The following is a 15,537-nucleotide window of genomic DNA, read 5'->3' on the forward strand; positions in this document are numbered from 1 at the left end:
CCTATGTTTTTCTCTAAGAGTTTGATAGTTTCTGGCCTTACATTTAGGTCTTTAATCCATTTTGAGCTTATTTTTGTGTATGGTGTTAGGGAGTGTTCTAATTTCATTCTTTTACATGTACCTGTCCAGTTTTCCCAGCACCACTTACTGAGGAGACTGTCTTTTCTCCATCATATATCTTTGCCTACTTTGTCATAGATTAGATGACCATAGATGCATGCGTTTATCTCTGTGCTTTCTATCTGGTTCCATTGCTCTATATTTCTGTTTTTGTGTCAGTACCATATAGTTTTGCTTCCCATAGCTTTGTAGTATAGTCTGAAGTCAGGGAGCCTGATTCCTCCAGGTCCGTTTTTCTTTCTCAAGATTGCTTTGGCTATTCGGGGTCTTTTGTGTTTCCAGACAAACGTGAAATTTTTTGTTCTAGTTCTGTGAAAAATGCCAGTGGTAGTTTGATAGGGATTGCATTGAATCTGTAGATTGCTTTGGGTAGTAGAGTCATTTTCACAATGTTGATTCTTCCAATCCAAGAACATGGTATATCTCTCCATCTATTTGTATCATCTTTAATTTCTTTCATCAGTGTCTTATAATTTTCTGCATATAGGTCTTTTGTTTCCTTAGGTAGGTTTATTCCTAGATATTTTATTCTTTTTGTTGCAGTGGTAAATGGGAGTGTTTTCTTAATTTCACTTTCATATTTTTCATCATTAGTGTATAGGAATGCAAGAGATTTCTGTGCATTAATTTTGTATCCTGCTACTTTACCAAATTCATTGATTAGCTCTGGTAGTTTTCTGGTAGCATCTTTAGGATTTTCTATGTATAGTATCATGTCATCTGCAGACAGTGACAGCTTTACTTCTTCTTTTCCTATTTGAATTCCTTTTATTTCTTTTTCTTCTCCGATAGCTGTGGCTAAAACTTCCAAAACGATGTTGAATAATAGTGGTGAGAGTGGGCAACCTTGTCTTGTTCCTGATCTTAGTGGAAGTGGTTTCAGTTTTTCACCATTGAGGATGATGTTGGCTGTGGGTTTGTCATATATGGCCTTTATTATGTTGAGGAAAGTTCCCTCTATGCCTACTTTCTGGAGGGTTTTTATCATAAATGGGTGTTGAATTTTGTCGAAAGCTTTTTCTGCATCTGTTGAGATGGTCATATGGTTTTTCTCCTTCAATTTGTTAATATGGTGTATCACATTGATTGATTTGCGTATATTGAAGAAACCGTGCATTCCTGGGATAAACCCCACTTGATCATGGTGTATCATCCTTGTAACGTGCTTTTGGATTCTGTTTGCTAATATTTTGTTGAAGATTTTTGCATCTGTGTTCATCAGTGTTATTGGCCTGTAGTTTTCTTTCTTTGTGATGTCTTTGTCTCGTTTTGGTATCAGGGTGATGGTGGCCTCGTAGAATGAGTTTGGGAGTATTCCTCCCTCTGCTATCTTTTGGAAGAGTTTGAGAAGGATAGGTGTTAGTTCTTCTCTAAGTGTTTGATAGAATTCACCTGTGAAGCCATCTGGTACTGAGCTTTTGTTTGTTGGAAGATTTTTAATCACAGTTTCAGTTTCAGTGCTTGTGATTGGTCTGTTCCTATTTTCTATTTCTTCCTGGTTCAGTCTCGGAAGGTTGTGCATTTCTAAGAATTTGTCCATTTTTTCCAGGTTGTCCATTTTATTGGCATATAGTTGCTTATAGTAATCTCTCATGAACCTTTGTATTTCTGCAGTGTCAGTTGTTACTTCTTCTTTTTCATTTCTAATTCTATTGATTTGAGTCTTCTCCCTTTTTTTCTTGATGAGTCTGGCTAATGGTTTATCATTTTGTTTATCTTCTCAAAGAACCAGCTTTTAGTTTTATTGAACGTTGCTATCGTTTCTTTAATTTCCTTTTCATTTATTTCTAATCTGATCTTTATGATTTTTTTCCTTCTGCTAACTTTGGGGTTTTTTTGTTCTTCTTTCTCTAATTGCTTTAGGTGTAAGGTTAGGTTGTTTGTTTGAGATGTTCCTTGTTTTTTAAGGTAGGATTATATTGCTATTAACTTCCCTCTTAGAACTGCTTTTGCTGCATCCCATAGGTTTTGGGTCGTCCTGTTTTCATTATCATTTGTTTCTAGGTATTTTTTGATTTCCTCTTTGATTTCTTCAGTGATCTCTTGGTTATTAAGTAGTGTATTGTTTAGCCTCCATGTGTTTGTATTTTTTACAGATTTTTTCCTGTAATTGATATCTAGTCTTATAGTGTTGTGCTTGGAAAAGATACTTGATATGATTTCAATTTTCTTAAATTTACCCAAAGCTTGATTTGTGACCCAAGATATGATCTATCCTGGAGAATGTTTCATGAACACTCGAGAAGAATGTGTATTCTATTATTTTTGGATGGAATGTCTGATAAATATCAATTAAGTCCATCTTGTTTAATGTATCATTTAAAGTTTGTGTTTCCTTATTTATTTTCATTTTGGATGATCTGTCCATTGGTGAAAGTGGGATGTTAAAAGTCCCCTACTATGATTGTGTTACTGTCAGTTTCCCCTTCTGTGGCTGTTGGTATTTGCCTTATGTATTGAGGTGATCCTATGTTGTATGCATAAATATTTACAATTGTTATATCTTCTTCTTGGATCGATCCCTTGATCATTATGTAGTGTCCTTCTTTGACTCTTCTAATAGTCTTTATTTTAAAGTCTATTTTGTCTGATATGAGAATTGCTACTCCAGCTTTCTTTTGGTTTCCATTTGCATGGAATATCGTTTTGCACCCCCTCACTTTCAGGCTGTATGTGTCCCTAGGTCTGAGGTGGTCTCTTGTAGACAGCATATATACGGGTTTTGTTTTTCTATCCATTCAGCCAGTCAATGTCTTTTGCTTGGAGCATTTAATCCATTTACATTTAAGGTAATTATCGATATGTATGTTCCTATTACCATTTTCTTAATTGTTTTGGGTTTGTTATTGTAGGTCTTTTCCTTCTCTTGTGTTTCCTGCCTAGAGAAGTGCCTTTAGCATTTGTTGTAAAGCTGGTTTGTTGGTGCTTAATTCTCTTAGCTTTTGCTTGTCTGTAAAGATTTTAATTTCTCCGTCAAACCTGAATGAGATCCTTGCTGGGTAGAGTAATCTTGGTTGTAGGTTTTTCCCTTTCATCACTTTAAATATGTCCTGCCACTCCCTTCTGGCTTGCAGCGTTTCTGCTGAAAGATCAGCTGTTAACCTTATAGGGATTCCCTTGTGTGCCATTTATTGTTTTTCCCTTGCTGCTTTTAATATTTTTTCTTTGTATTTAGTTTTTGATAGTTTGATTAATATGTCTTAGCGTGTTTCTCCTTGGATTTATCCTGTATGGGACTCTCTGTGCTTCCTGGACTTGATTAACTATTTCCTTTCCCATACTAGAGAAGTTTTCAACTATAATTTCTTCAAATATTTTCTCAGTCCCTTTCTTTTTCTCTTTTTCTTCTGGGACCCCTATAATTCAAATGTTGGTGCATTTAATGTTGTCCCAGAGGTCTCTGAGAATGTCCTCAATTCTTTTCATTCTTTTTTCTTTATTCTGCTCTGCAGTAGTTATTTCCACTATTTTATCTTCCAGGTCACTTACCCGTTCTTCTGCCTCAGTTATTCTGCTATTGATCCCTTCTAGAGAATGTTTAATTTCATTCATTGTTTTGTTCATCACTGTTTGTTTTCTCTTTAGTTTTTCTAGGTCCTTGTTAAACGTTTCTTGTATTTTCTCCATTCTATTTCCAAGATTTTGGATGATCTTTACTATCATTATTCTGAATTCTTTTTCAGGTAGACTGCCTAATTCCTCTTCACTTGTTAGGTCTGGTGGGTTTTTTCCTTGCTCCTTCATCTGCTGTGTGTTTCTCTGTCTTCTCATTTTGCTTAACTTACTGTGTTTGGGGTTTCCTTTTCGCAGGCTGCAGGTTCATAGTTCCCGTGCTTTTTGGTGTCTGTCCCTAGTGGCTAAGGTTGGTTCAGTGGATTGTGTAGGTTTCCTGGTGGAGGGCACTAGTGCCTGTGTTCTGCTGGATGAGGCTGGACCTTGTCTTTCTGGTGGGCAGCTCCATGTGTGGTGGTGTGTTTTGGGGTGTCTGTGGCCTTATTATGATTTTAGGCAGCCGCTCTGCTAATGGATGGGGTTGTGTTCCTTTCTTGCTAGTTGTTTGATATAGGGTGTCCTGCACTGTAGCTTGCTGGTCGTTGAGTGGAGCTGGGTCTTGGCATTGAGATAGAGATCTCTGGGAGATTTTCATCGCTTGATATTACGTGGAGCTGGGAGGTCTCTTGTGGACCAGTGTCCTGAATTTGGCTTACCTACCTCAGGCACAGCCCTGACGCCTGGCTGGAGCACCAAGACCCTGTCCTCCACACAGCTGAGAATAAAAGGGAAAAAAGAAAGAAAGAAAGAGGAAGATAAAATAAAATGAAATAAAATAAAGTAAAATAAAGTTAAAATTAAAAAAAAAATGATTAAAAATTCTTTAAGTAATTAAAAAAAGAAAGAAAGAAAGAAGAGAGCAACCAAACCAAAAACCAAATCCACTAATAACAAATGCTAAAAACTATACTTAAAAAAACCCAAACAAACAAACAAAAAAGGACAGACAGAACCCAGGGCAAATGGTAGAAGCAAAGCTATACAGACAATATCACACACAGAGTCATACACATACACACTCATAAAAAGAGAAAAAGGGAAATAAATATATATATCGTTGCTCCCAAAGTCCACCTCCTCAATTTGGGATGATTCGTTGTCTATTCAGGTATTCCACAGATGCAGGATTCATCAAGTTGATTGTGGAGATTTAATCCGCTGCTTCGGAGGCTGCTGGGAGAGATTTCCCTTTCTCTTCTTTGTTCGCACAGCTCCCGGGGTTCAGCTTTGAATTTGGCCCCGCTTCTGCATGTAGGTCGCCTGAGGTCATCTGTTCTTTGCTCAGACAGGATGGGGTTAAAGGAGCAGCTGATTCAGAGGCTCTGGCTCACTCAGGCCGGTGGGAGGGAGAGGTACGGATTTCTGGTCGAGCCTGCGTCAGCAGAGGCTGGCGTGGTGTTGCACCAGCCTGAGGCATGCCCTGTGTTCTCCCGGGGAAGTTGTCCCTGCATCACGGGACCCTGGCGGTGGTGGGCTGCATAGGCTCCCGGGAGTGGTGGTAGAGGTGTGGATAGTGACCTGTGCTTGCAGGTGCTCCTTGGTGGCGGCTGCAGCAGCCTTAGCGTCTCATGCCCATCTCTGGGGTCTGTGCTGATAGCTGCGGCTCTTGCCGATCTCTGGAGCTCCTTTAAGCAGTGCTCTTAATCCCCTCTCCTCGCGCACCAGGAAACAAAGAGGCAGGAAAAAGTCTCTTGCCTCTTCGGCAGTTCCAAACTTTTTCCCGGACTCCCTCCCGGGTAGCTCTGGTGCACTGGCCCCCTTCAGGCTGTGTTCATGTAGCCAAGCTCAGTCTTCTCCCTGGGATCTGACCTCCGAAGCCAGAGCCTCAGCTCCCAGCCCCCGCCCGCCCTGGCGGGTGAGCATACAAGCCTCTTGAGTTGGTGAGTGCTGGTCAGCACTGATCCTCTGTGTGGGAATCACTCCGCTTTGCCCTCCGCACCCCTGTTGCGCTCTCCTCCATGGCTCTGAAGCTTCCCCCCTCCACCCTCCTGCAGTCTCCGCCCATGAAGGGGCTTCCTAGTGTGTGGAAATCTTTCCTCCTTCACAGCTCCCTCCCATTGGTGCAGGTCCCTTCCCTATTCTTTTGTCTCTTTTTTTTTTTTCTTTTGCCCTACCCAGGTACGTGGGGAGTTTCTTGCCTTTTGGGAGGTCTGAGGTCTATATCAGTGTTCAGTAGGTGTTCTGTAGGAGTTGTTCCACAGTAGATGTATTTCTGATGTATTTTGGGGGAGGAAGGTGATCTCCAAGCCTTACTCTTCCGCCATCTTGAAACTCCCTCTGTTGGAAGATGTTTAATCACAGTTTGAATTTCATTACTTGTGATTGGTCTGTTCATATTTTCTACTTCCTCCTGGTTCAGTCTTGGAAGGTTATACCTTTTTAAGAATTTGTCCATTTCTTCCAGGTTCTCCATTTTATTGGCATAGAGTTGCTTGTAGTAGTCTTATATGATGCTTTGTATTTCTGCGGTCTCTGTTGTAACTTCTCCTTTTTCATTTCTAGTTTTATTGTTTTGAGTCCTATCCCTCTTTTTCTTGATGAGTCTGGCTAAAGGTTTATCAATTTTGTTTATCTTCTCAAAGAACCAGCTTTTAGTTTTATTTATTTTTGCTATTGGTTTTTTTGTTTCTATTTCATTTATTTCTGCTCTGATCTTTATGATTTCTTTCCTTCTACTTACCTTGGGTTTTGTTTGTTCTTCTTTCTCTAGTTCCTTTAGGTGTAAGTTTATATTATCTGTTTGAGATTTTTATTGTTTCTTGAGGTAGCCTTTCATTGCTATAAACTTCCCTCTTAGAACTGCTTTTGCTGCATCCCATAGTTTTTGGATCATCGCGTTTTCATTGTAATTTGTCTCTAGGTATTTTTTGATTTCCTCTTTCATTTCTTCAGTGATCTCTTGGTTATTTAGTAACGTATTGTTTAGCCTCCATGTGTTTGTGTTTTTTCCGTCTTTTTCCATCTTTTTGATTTCTAATCTCATAGTGTTGTGGTCGGAAAAGATGCTTGACATAATTTCAATTTTCTTAAATTTACCAAGGCTTGATTTGTGACCCAAGATGTGATCTATCCTGGAGAATATTCCGTGTTCACTTGAGATATGTATGTTCCTATTACCATTTTCTTGTTATTGGTTTGTTTTTGTAGGTCCTTTTCTTCTTTTGTGTTTCCCACTTAGAGAAGTTCTTTTATCATTTTTCGTAGAGCTGGTTTGGTGGTGCTGAATTCTCTTAGCTTTTGATCGTCTGTAAAGCTTTTGATTTCTCCATCGAATCTGAATGAGATCCTTGCTGGGTAGAGTAATCTTGGTTGTAGATTCTTCCCTTTCATCACTTTAAATATATCATGCCACTCCCTTCTGGCTTGTTGAGTTTCTGCTGAGTAATCAATTGTTACCTTATGGGAGTCCCCTTGTATGTTGTCATTTTTCCCTTGTTGCTTTCAGTAATTTTTCTTTGTCTTTAATTTTTGTCAGTTTGATTACTGTGTGTCTCGGTGTGTTTCTCCTTGGGTTTATCCTGCCTGGGACTCTCTGCACTTCTTGGACCTGGGTGGCTATTTCCTTTCCCATGTTAGGGAAGTTTTCGACTATAATCTGTTCACATATTTTCTCTGGTCCTTTCTCTCTCTCTTCTTCTGGGACCCCTATAATGCAAATGTTTTTGCGTTTAACGTTGTCCCAGAGGTCTCTTAGGCTGTCTTCATTTCTTTTCATTCTTTTTCCATTATTCTGTTCTGCAACAGTGAATTCCATTTTTCTGTCTTCCAGGTCACTTATCTGTTCTTCTGCCTCAGATATTCTGCTATTGATTCCTTCTAGTGTAGTTTTCATTTCAGTTATTTTATTGTTCATCTCTGTTTGTTTGTTCTTTAATTCTTCTAGGTGTTTGTTCTTTAATCCTTCTAGGTCTTTGTTAAACATTTCTAGCATCTTCTTGATCTTTGCCTCCATTCTTTGTCTGAGGTCCTGGATCATCCTCACTATCATTATTCTGAACTCTTTTTCTGGAAGGTTGCCTATCTCTATTTCATTTAGTTGTTTTTCTATGGTTTTATCTTGTTCCTTCATCTGGTACAAAGTCCCCTGCCTGTTTATTTTGTCTGTCTTTCTGTGAATGTGGTTTTCCTTCCACAGGCTGCAGAATTGTAGTTTTTCTTGCTTTTGTTGTCTGCCCTCTCCAGCAGGTTCTTATTAGTTATCTATTTTTTACATATTAGTGTACATATGTCAATCCCAGTCTCCCAATTCATTCCATCCCCCACCTGCCTGTCCTTGCTTTTAAAATAATTAGACATTAGATATGGCAGTTTTTTTAAAGCCACATTAGTGATTTCTAAAACATTATATAATTTTATAGTTTACTGAAATTGATCTTTTATCGTTTTAGAATATTTAATTTTAGTAACAAAATGTGATTTTAATTTATCAAATTTAGTTTGTAGCTTACTGACTGACATTCCATAGCTATATCAGATAAAACATGTAAGCTGAATGTATACTGTTATGTAAGCATGAAGTATGTTTAGATATGAAATTTACAAGTCCCGATCAAATCTGAATAGTTTCTAAGACTGAGTATATGATTTTGTGTGTAATCGCTGAAGATATTTGAGTAGGTAAGAGTCATCTTCATTGACTACCTTTTTAAGCTCATAATCAAACTGTTGTTGTTGTTAGTCTGTGTGTAACTGAGCAGGACCCTATGGGGCCTTCCTGGGACAGACCGCTCCCCCATATCCTCTCCTTTAGCTCCTCTATGAAGTATCTATATAATAGTATCTGATACATGTTTCCTGAGCAAATGGGAGAAATTAACTACTTGATGACCATGAGTACATAGCCCCAGGCCTGTAGGTGCCTAAGGATTGATAATGTTAACCCCTGTGACATGGCCCTGTTACTTCACCGTCAACCAATCAGAGAATTGTACATGAGCTGATCACATGCCCTGGGATGCCCCTCTGTCAGTGTGCCTTTAAAAATGCTTTGCTTAAACCCATGGGGATTTCAGGTGTTTTGAGCACTAGTTGCCCTGGACTACTTGCTTGATGTCCTACAGTAAATGCCATGCTTTCCTTCATCACAACCTGGTGTCCGTATATTGGCTTTACTGCATGTCAGCATGTGGACCCAAGTTTGGTTCGGTAACTTGTGGTTTTTGGATCCATGTAGAGGTGTCCAGTAGACCTCCATATTCACCATTTGTGGGAACTAGCAATTTATTCAAGCTAAATTTGTATTTCCAATAAGGAACTTGGAATTACTTGTGTTAATACTTGGTTACCTCTGTACTTACTTAACTTGGGAAAGGTATTTACTGGGGTTACTAGATTCTAGTCCTCCTCCCTCACCTCTGAACAGCTGCTTCCTATTATCAGTGGGTGGAAGAAGAGAAGGAGTGAGTAATCAAATCTTTTGTCATAGGTCACCCAAGATTTAAGATATTTTATTTTTACAACATTTACTTGTGTCCATGTAGCTAAGTTGCCATAGTAATTAGGATCATTTCCACTAACAATTTTTGTTTGACTAGGATGAATTTATAAAACTGAATTATCTATATTAACTGAAATTGTTTTTTGGGGGGGTTTTTTTGGGTTTTTTTTTGCGGTACACGGGTCTCTCACTGTTGTGGCCTCTCCCGTTGCGGAGCACAGGCTCCGGACGCGCAGGCTCAGTGGCCATGGCTCACCGGCCCAGCTGCTCCGCAGCATGTGGGATCTTCCCGGAGCGGGGCACGAGCCCGTGTCCCCTGCATAGGCAGGCGGACTCTCAACCACCACGCCACCAGGGAAGCCCTGAAATTGTTTTTAAGTTGAACAGAAGATTTGATTGTTACTATGTATTAGGAAGAACTTTCTATAGTAGGCCTCGTTTCTAGCTTAGAACTTTCTATGGTATTCTAATACCCTAATATCCTAACGTGGGGCCTTCATCCATATACAATAAACTACCCTGTCTAATCTTAATCACTTTTCAAACTGTGTCCCCATTTTCCCTGCTATAACTTGAACTTGGCTTACAGTCTTTCTGTCTACCTACATTCTGACTTCTACATTCGAATGTACAGCCCAGCTGATGCAACATGTCAGTTTCTTAGTTCCTCGACTGCCATATCTCCTGTCAACTTTATTTCCACACTGGTTCAGCCATGTACTCCAGTGGTCCCACCTTATACTTTTTCATCTCTAGGAACTATTCTACCTCTAGACTGTCTAATCATGGTCCCCGTCCTTTGAAGTTTTAATATAACAAATAATATTGGGTGTATAGTGCCAGGTACTGCTCTAGGTGCATGGAATACACTAGGAAACAAAACAGACAGAAATGTCTGCTCTTACAAAACTTATGCCTTAGTGGGGAGAGACAATAAACAAAACCCATAATAAATATGTAATTTTATAGTTTTTACAAGTTGATGAATGTTATCAAGAAAGAAAAAGTAGAACAGGGGAGATATAAAAGGGAGTTCAATTTTTTTCTGTTTTTTTGTTTTACAAAATTTTAACTTTTATTCTCAAACAACTTAAGACTTATTAGAAGGTCCCAAGAATTGTGCAAAGGACTCCCATATGTCGTCAACCCAGAATCAAATGTTGTTAATATTTTGCCACATTTACTTTAAAATTTTCTCTCAAAAGTATGTAACACTTTATGAATTTGTGTGTCATCCTTGTGCAGGGGCCATGCTAATGTCCTCTGTATTGTTCTAATGTTAGTGTATGTGCTGCCCAAGCAAGCACGAGAGTTGGAATTTTAAATAAGGTGGTCAAGTTAAGTGTTCATTGAGAAATTGATATTTCAGGAAAGACTAGAAGGAAGAAAGGGAAGTAGCCATGCAGGTATGGGGGCAGTGCGGGAGCAGGGAGAGTGGTTTAGGTAGATGGACCAGCTAGTATGGAGTTTGACAGAAAGGAAAAAGTGAGGTAGAGAGGTAATAGGAATAGGGTAATAGGTGATTGGCAGATTGTAGAAGGGCTTATAAACCATTCATAGAGCTTTTCCCCAGTATGATCAGGAGCCACTGAGGACTTCTGAGAAGTGATATGATTAGACTTACTTTTTTAACTAGGAGGTAGAGGTGGAGGTGGTAGGGAATGGTGGGATTCTGGGTTTATTTTGAAGGTAGAGCCAACAGGAGATGCTGATGGATTAGATGTGCAGCATAAGACAAACAGTGAAGTCAAGGAGTTGGTGTGAGCCACTGGAAGGATAGGAGGGGGAAGGCCCTGGATGGAATATAGTTTGAGAGAAAGATCTGGAGTTCATTTTGGTCATATTAAGTTTGAGAGGCCCATTAGACTGCTAGGTAGGTATGTCTGTTTAAATATACGAACAAATCTGAAGTTCAGGAGAGGTGTGATCTCCATATATAAATGTGGGAGTCATTGGCATAGAGGTAGTATTTAAAAGCCATGAAACTAATGAGATCTCTAAAGGACAGATCAGAGGATACTAAAACCTGAGCCCTGGTACACTCTAAGAGGACAGGGAGATGAGGAAGAACCAGGGAAAGTTTAGACTGAGGAGGAATGATGTAGGATAAAATCCATGAGGATGCGGTGTTCTAGAATCTAAGTGAAAAAAAAGTCATTTAATGAGGAGGGAATGATTTCCTGGTAGGTCCAGTAAGATGAAGACTGAGAATTCCTTCCTGCTGTCTTCCTTTTACTTCCAATTCAGGGCATTTGTATGTTAAGAAGCCTTCCAAACCCCCAAATTTGAAAACTGAGTTCCTCTTATATGTTCCCTCAACACCTAGTATCAATACATTTTCTATAGTATTTCTTCAAAATTGCATCTGTGTTCTATGTTATTATATATCCAGAGCCTAGTGCAATGTCTGTATCATGTAAACACTCAAATATATTTTTGTTGAATACATGAAAGAATGAAATTCATTAAATGGTTATTTTTTAAGTGTAATTCTTTACAGGGCAAATATTCTGACTTTTTAAAACAATTTTTTAAAATTTATATTTGGCTGTGTTGGGTGTTCGTTGCTGTGCGTGGGCATTCTCTACTTGTGGCAATTGGGGGCTACTCTTGGTTGCGGTGTGCGGGCTTCTCATTGCAGTGGCTACTCTTGTTGCAGAGCCCAGGTTCTAGGTGTGTGGGCTTCCATAATTGTGGCGCCCAGGCTTCAGTAGTTGTGGCTTGCAGACTTCTAGAGCGCAGGCTCGGTAGTTGTGGTGCTCGGGCTTAGTGGCTCTGTGGCATGTGGGATCTTCCGGATCAGGGCTTGAACCTGTGTCCCCTGCATTGGCAGGCGTATTTCCAACCCCTGCACCACCAGGGAAGTCCTCTGACTATTTAAAATAGATATTTTCACTGGGATTTAGTCCTGAAGCAGAGATGGAGCATTCTTGTGTTAAAAAGGGAGCAAAGACCCAGTTAGATGTCTTACCTCTGCCACTAGCTGCATGATCTTCTTGGAGTTTTATCTCTTTGGTCCTCATTTTCCAAAACTTTTAGATTCATTGGTATGGGTTAAGCCAGTGTGTTGCTTTTTCCATTTTTTAAAATTAAAGTTTTAATTTTGAAATCATTGTATATTCATATGCTGTTGTGAGAAATAATGCAAAGAAATAATGCAGGTACAATCCTGGGTACCCTTCACCTAGTTTCCCCCAATGGTGATGTCTTGTAAAACTATAACACAATATCACCACCAGAATATTGACACCATCAAGATAGAGAAAATTTCCATCCCACAGGGATCCCTCATGTTGCCTTTTTAGAGTCACAACCTCTTCTCTCCTTCCCTACCTTAACCCCTGGCAACTACTAATCTTTTCTACAATTTTGTCATTTCAAGAATGTTATATAGGGCTTCCCTAGTGGCTCAGTGGTTGAGAGTCCGCCTGCCAATGCAGGGGACACGGGTTCGTGCCCCGGTCCGGGAAGATCCCACATGCCGCGGAGCAGCTGGGCCCGTGAGCCATGGCCGCTGAGCCTGCGCGTCCAGAGCCTGTGCTCCGCAGCGGGAGAGGCCACAACAGTGAGAGGCTGGCATACCACACAAAAAAAAACAATAACAGAATTATCTCCTCAAAGTACATAATTTCCCTCACCAGCCATTTGCTTATTTCCAAAATAAACTTCTTGGTAGTATATTTTAACAATATTTGATTCTCCTCAACACAGTTCCATTGTTTACTTAAGAATGCATCAGTAAATTCCTATTGAATTTACCTTGTTCCCAGTAGATTACACAAATGCCATCTTTAGCTTAAAATCTTAAAAGATTGAGAAAACTTTTCTTTATTCTCTTGTCAAGTGTTGCTTATCAGGATAACTGCTTAGAAAATGAGTTCTCCTAAATTTGCTTTCGCTAAATCTCCTTAGCCAATAGTTATTGTGTTGATTATTTTAGTAACATGATATTAAAAGTTATATATTGCTGGTTCCACCTTAATGCCCCCCCAACCTTACTAAAAGTAAACTAGTATGTATAGATTGAATAAAACCTTTTTTGCTGAATTTCTAACCTAAATCCTCTACAGTTTTCATGATTAGAAAGATATTTATTATAACTGTTAGTTTCTTGATAATTTAGAAAGAAGATTAAGCCTGAGTCTTCTACTATTAATGTAATGTTGGTTACAGCTGACCTTTTGCAGCACATGAACGTGTATGACTGATCTACATACGTATTTTTCATTATAAGTTTTGTACTTTAGAAAGATAGTATAAATGGGAAAGCGCTTTTTACAAATGTCTTTATTTTGAGTATTAACTAAAACATTCCTTTTCTATTAATTAGATTGTACCAGTACATATTTTTAAGTCCTTTATGTATTCAAGTACCTATTTGAATTATCAGTGAGCCAGTCACACCATAATTTTAGTTTAATTGAAATTTTTTCTATACATTTCTGTTCTGTTTTAGACATCTTCCATCTTCATATTTAAATAATTATTTTTTCTCTTATTTGTTACGCTATTAAAACATTTTTTTATTAAGATGGCTTTAGTTTCATTGTTTATTTTTACTAATACAGTATCTGATTCAGTCCTCATAAAATAAATCATATAAGTTGCAATGTGACCTCAACATAGCAGATATTTTTTTTCTTGGAGTATTTTTAAAATTTTTTTACAACTTAAAAAAAGTAAAGATAATAGGTAGTAGAATCATTTTTGTATATTTTTCTTAGCTTCTTGCCAGTGTTCCTCACTAAAATTTGATATCCCTTATCCTACTCACTCTGAAGGGCTTCTGGAAAGTTGACATGGCTCTTTCTAATGCTACTACCCTTAACAGGATAAATTTCACTTAATCCCAACTCCTCTGAATTTTGACTTTCTAGATTGAAGTCTGGAATGGGTATATCTGATTAGCAAAATCAGTAGCTATAAGGAAGGCTGGGAAAGCAAGAATCTGGTATTTCCAGCTTTATTATCGGAAGGTGATAATCTGACTTCCACTCATATTTGTAATGTAAGGAAATTTCTAAACATAACAGGGGTCCCAGATGTGAGTGGCTGCAAAAAATGATATAAGTTTACTATCTCAAGGTGTCTCCCAATATATGTATTCACTCTTGTGCCCTACCTAGAGTTCCAGACTCATGTTTTTTCAAGTCTATTTGGCATATCCACTTCATATCTTACAGTCATCTCAAACTACATATATTGCTAAAGGATTTGTTGATTTTTTTTTCTCCCCATCCATTTGTTCGTTAGCCTTTAAGCTCTCAGTAAATTGCACAACTCCATCATGCTAAATATATCAATACATCTTGATTTCACATTTCCCTTATTCTCCACATGTACTCCATCAGCAAGTCCTGTTTGCTTTACCTCTGAGACATTTCCCAAATCCAGTTCCACTGCTAAAGATGATTTTTGCCATGTCTTTTGCAGCATGATAATAGGTTTCTTGCTTTCATGCTTTCCCCTTTCTGAACCATTCTCTATTCTCTCTGTCTTTTAAAAAATTTTTTGGCCACACTGCACAGCTTGCAGGATCTTAGTTCCCGGACCAAGGATCAAACCTGTGCCCCCTGCATTGGAAGCACAGAGTCCTAATCACTGGACTGCCAGGGAATTCCCCCCATTCTCTGTTCTTTACTCAGAGTTTTATTATTGCTATTGAGAAGGTGCTAGGGATGCTGACTCATTGGTGCTTATGAGGACCTTATCAGACAAGTGTGAGTCATAAATCATCTCTTAAATCCAGTTGCCATTGAGGCGGTGGGGGCTTTGTGGACTGGCAAAGTCCTATAGGAACATTTTCCCATGCCTTTCTATTGATAGCTTTGTCCTCCTCTTGTAGTTTTTGAAATGTAAGTCAGATTGTGTCACTCCCCTTCTTAAAACTTTCCAGTAACTGCTATCCAGTACGACTTTCAGTGAAGAACGAAATGTTCTATGTTCTATGTGTGCACCGTTCAGTATGAGAGCCACTAGCCATATGTGCCTATTGAGCACTTGAAACGTGGTTGATGGAGGAACTGAGGAACTGAATTTTTAATTTAGTTAAATTTAAATAGCTACATCTGCCTAATAGTGTATTTGACAGCACCTCTCCTTTGGCTTCCCTTCATTCTTAAAGTGGAATCCAAAGTCCTTATCAAGAACTTCTATGATCTGACTCTTGGTTATCTCAGTAACTTCATCTCATATCATTCTCTTCGTTGGTCTAACCACATTGGCCTCTTCTCTGTTTCTAGAAAACACTAAGTCTTTTCTCAACTCAGGGTCTTTTTACTTATGCTGTTTGCCTGGAGTGCTCTTCTATCAACTTTGAACCTGACTGGTTCTTTCATATCCTTTAGACTGTAGACCAAGACCAAGTATCACCTAAGAGTGGCCTTACCTTGTCATCCTGCCTAAAGTGGCCATTACCCTCTTAAGTT

At 38.9% G+C, this 15,537-nt stretch overlaps 1 protein-coding gene and 1 non-coding gene across 8 annotated transcripts in view; one reads left to right on the forward strand and one right to left on the reverse strand.

The window, feature by feature from the left end:
• ZRANB3 (zinc finger RANBP2-type containing 3) overlaps positions 1-15,537 on the forward strand; it is a 228,935-nt gene that overhangs the window by 11,225 nt on the left and 202,173 nt on the right. The window lies entirely within an intron of this gene.
• Positions 10,310-10,416, reverse strand: LOC117313113 (U6 spliceosomal RNA). Its single transcript, XR_004527575.1, has one exon. It is a non-coding gene; the product is annotated as a U6 spliceosomal RNA (small nuclear RNA).

This window comes from Tursiops truncatus, chromosome 7 (assembly GCF_011762595.2).
Source record: "Tursiops truncatus isolate mTurTru1 chromosome 7, mTurTru1.mat.Y, whole genome shotgun sequence".
Taxonomy (NCBI): Eukaryota; Metazoa; Chordata; class Mammalia; order Artiodactyla; family Delphinidae; genus Tursiops; species Tursiops truncatus.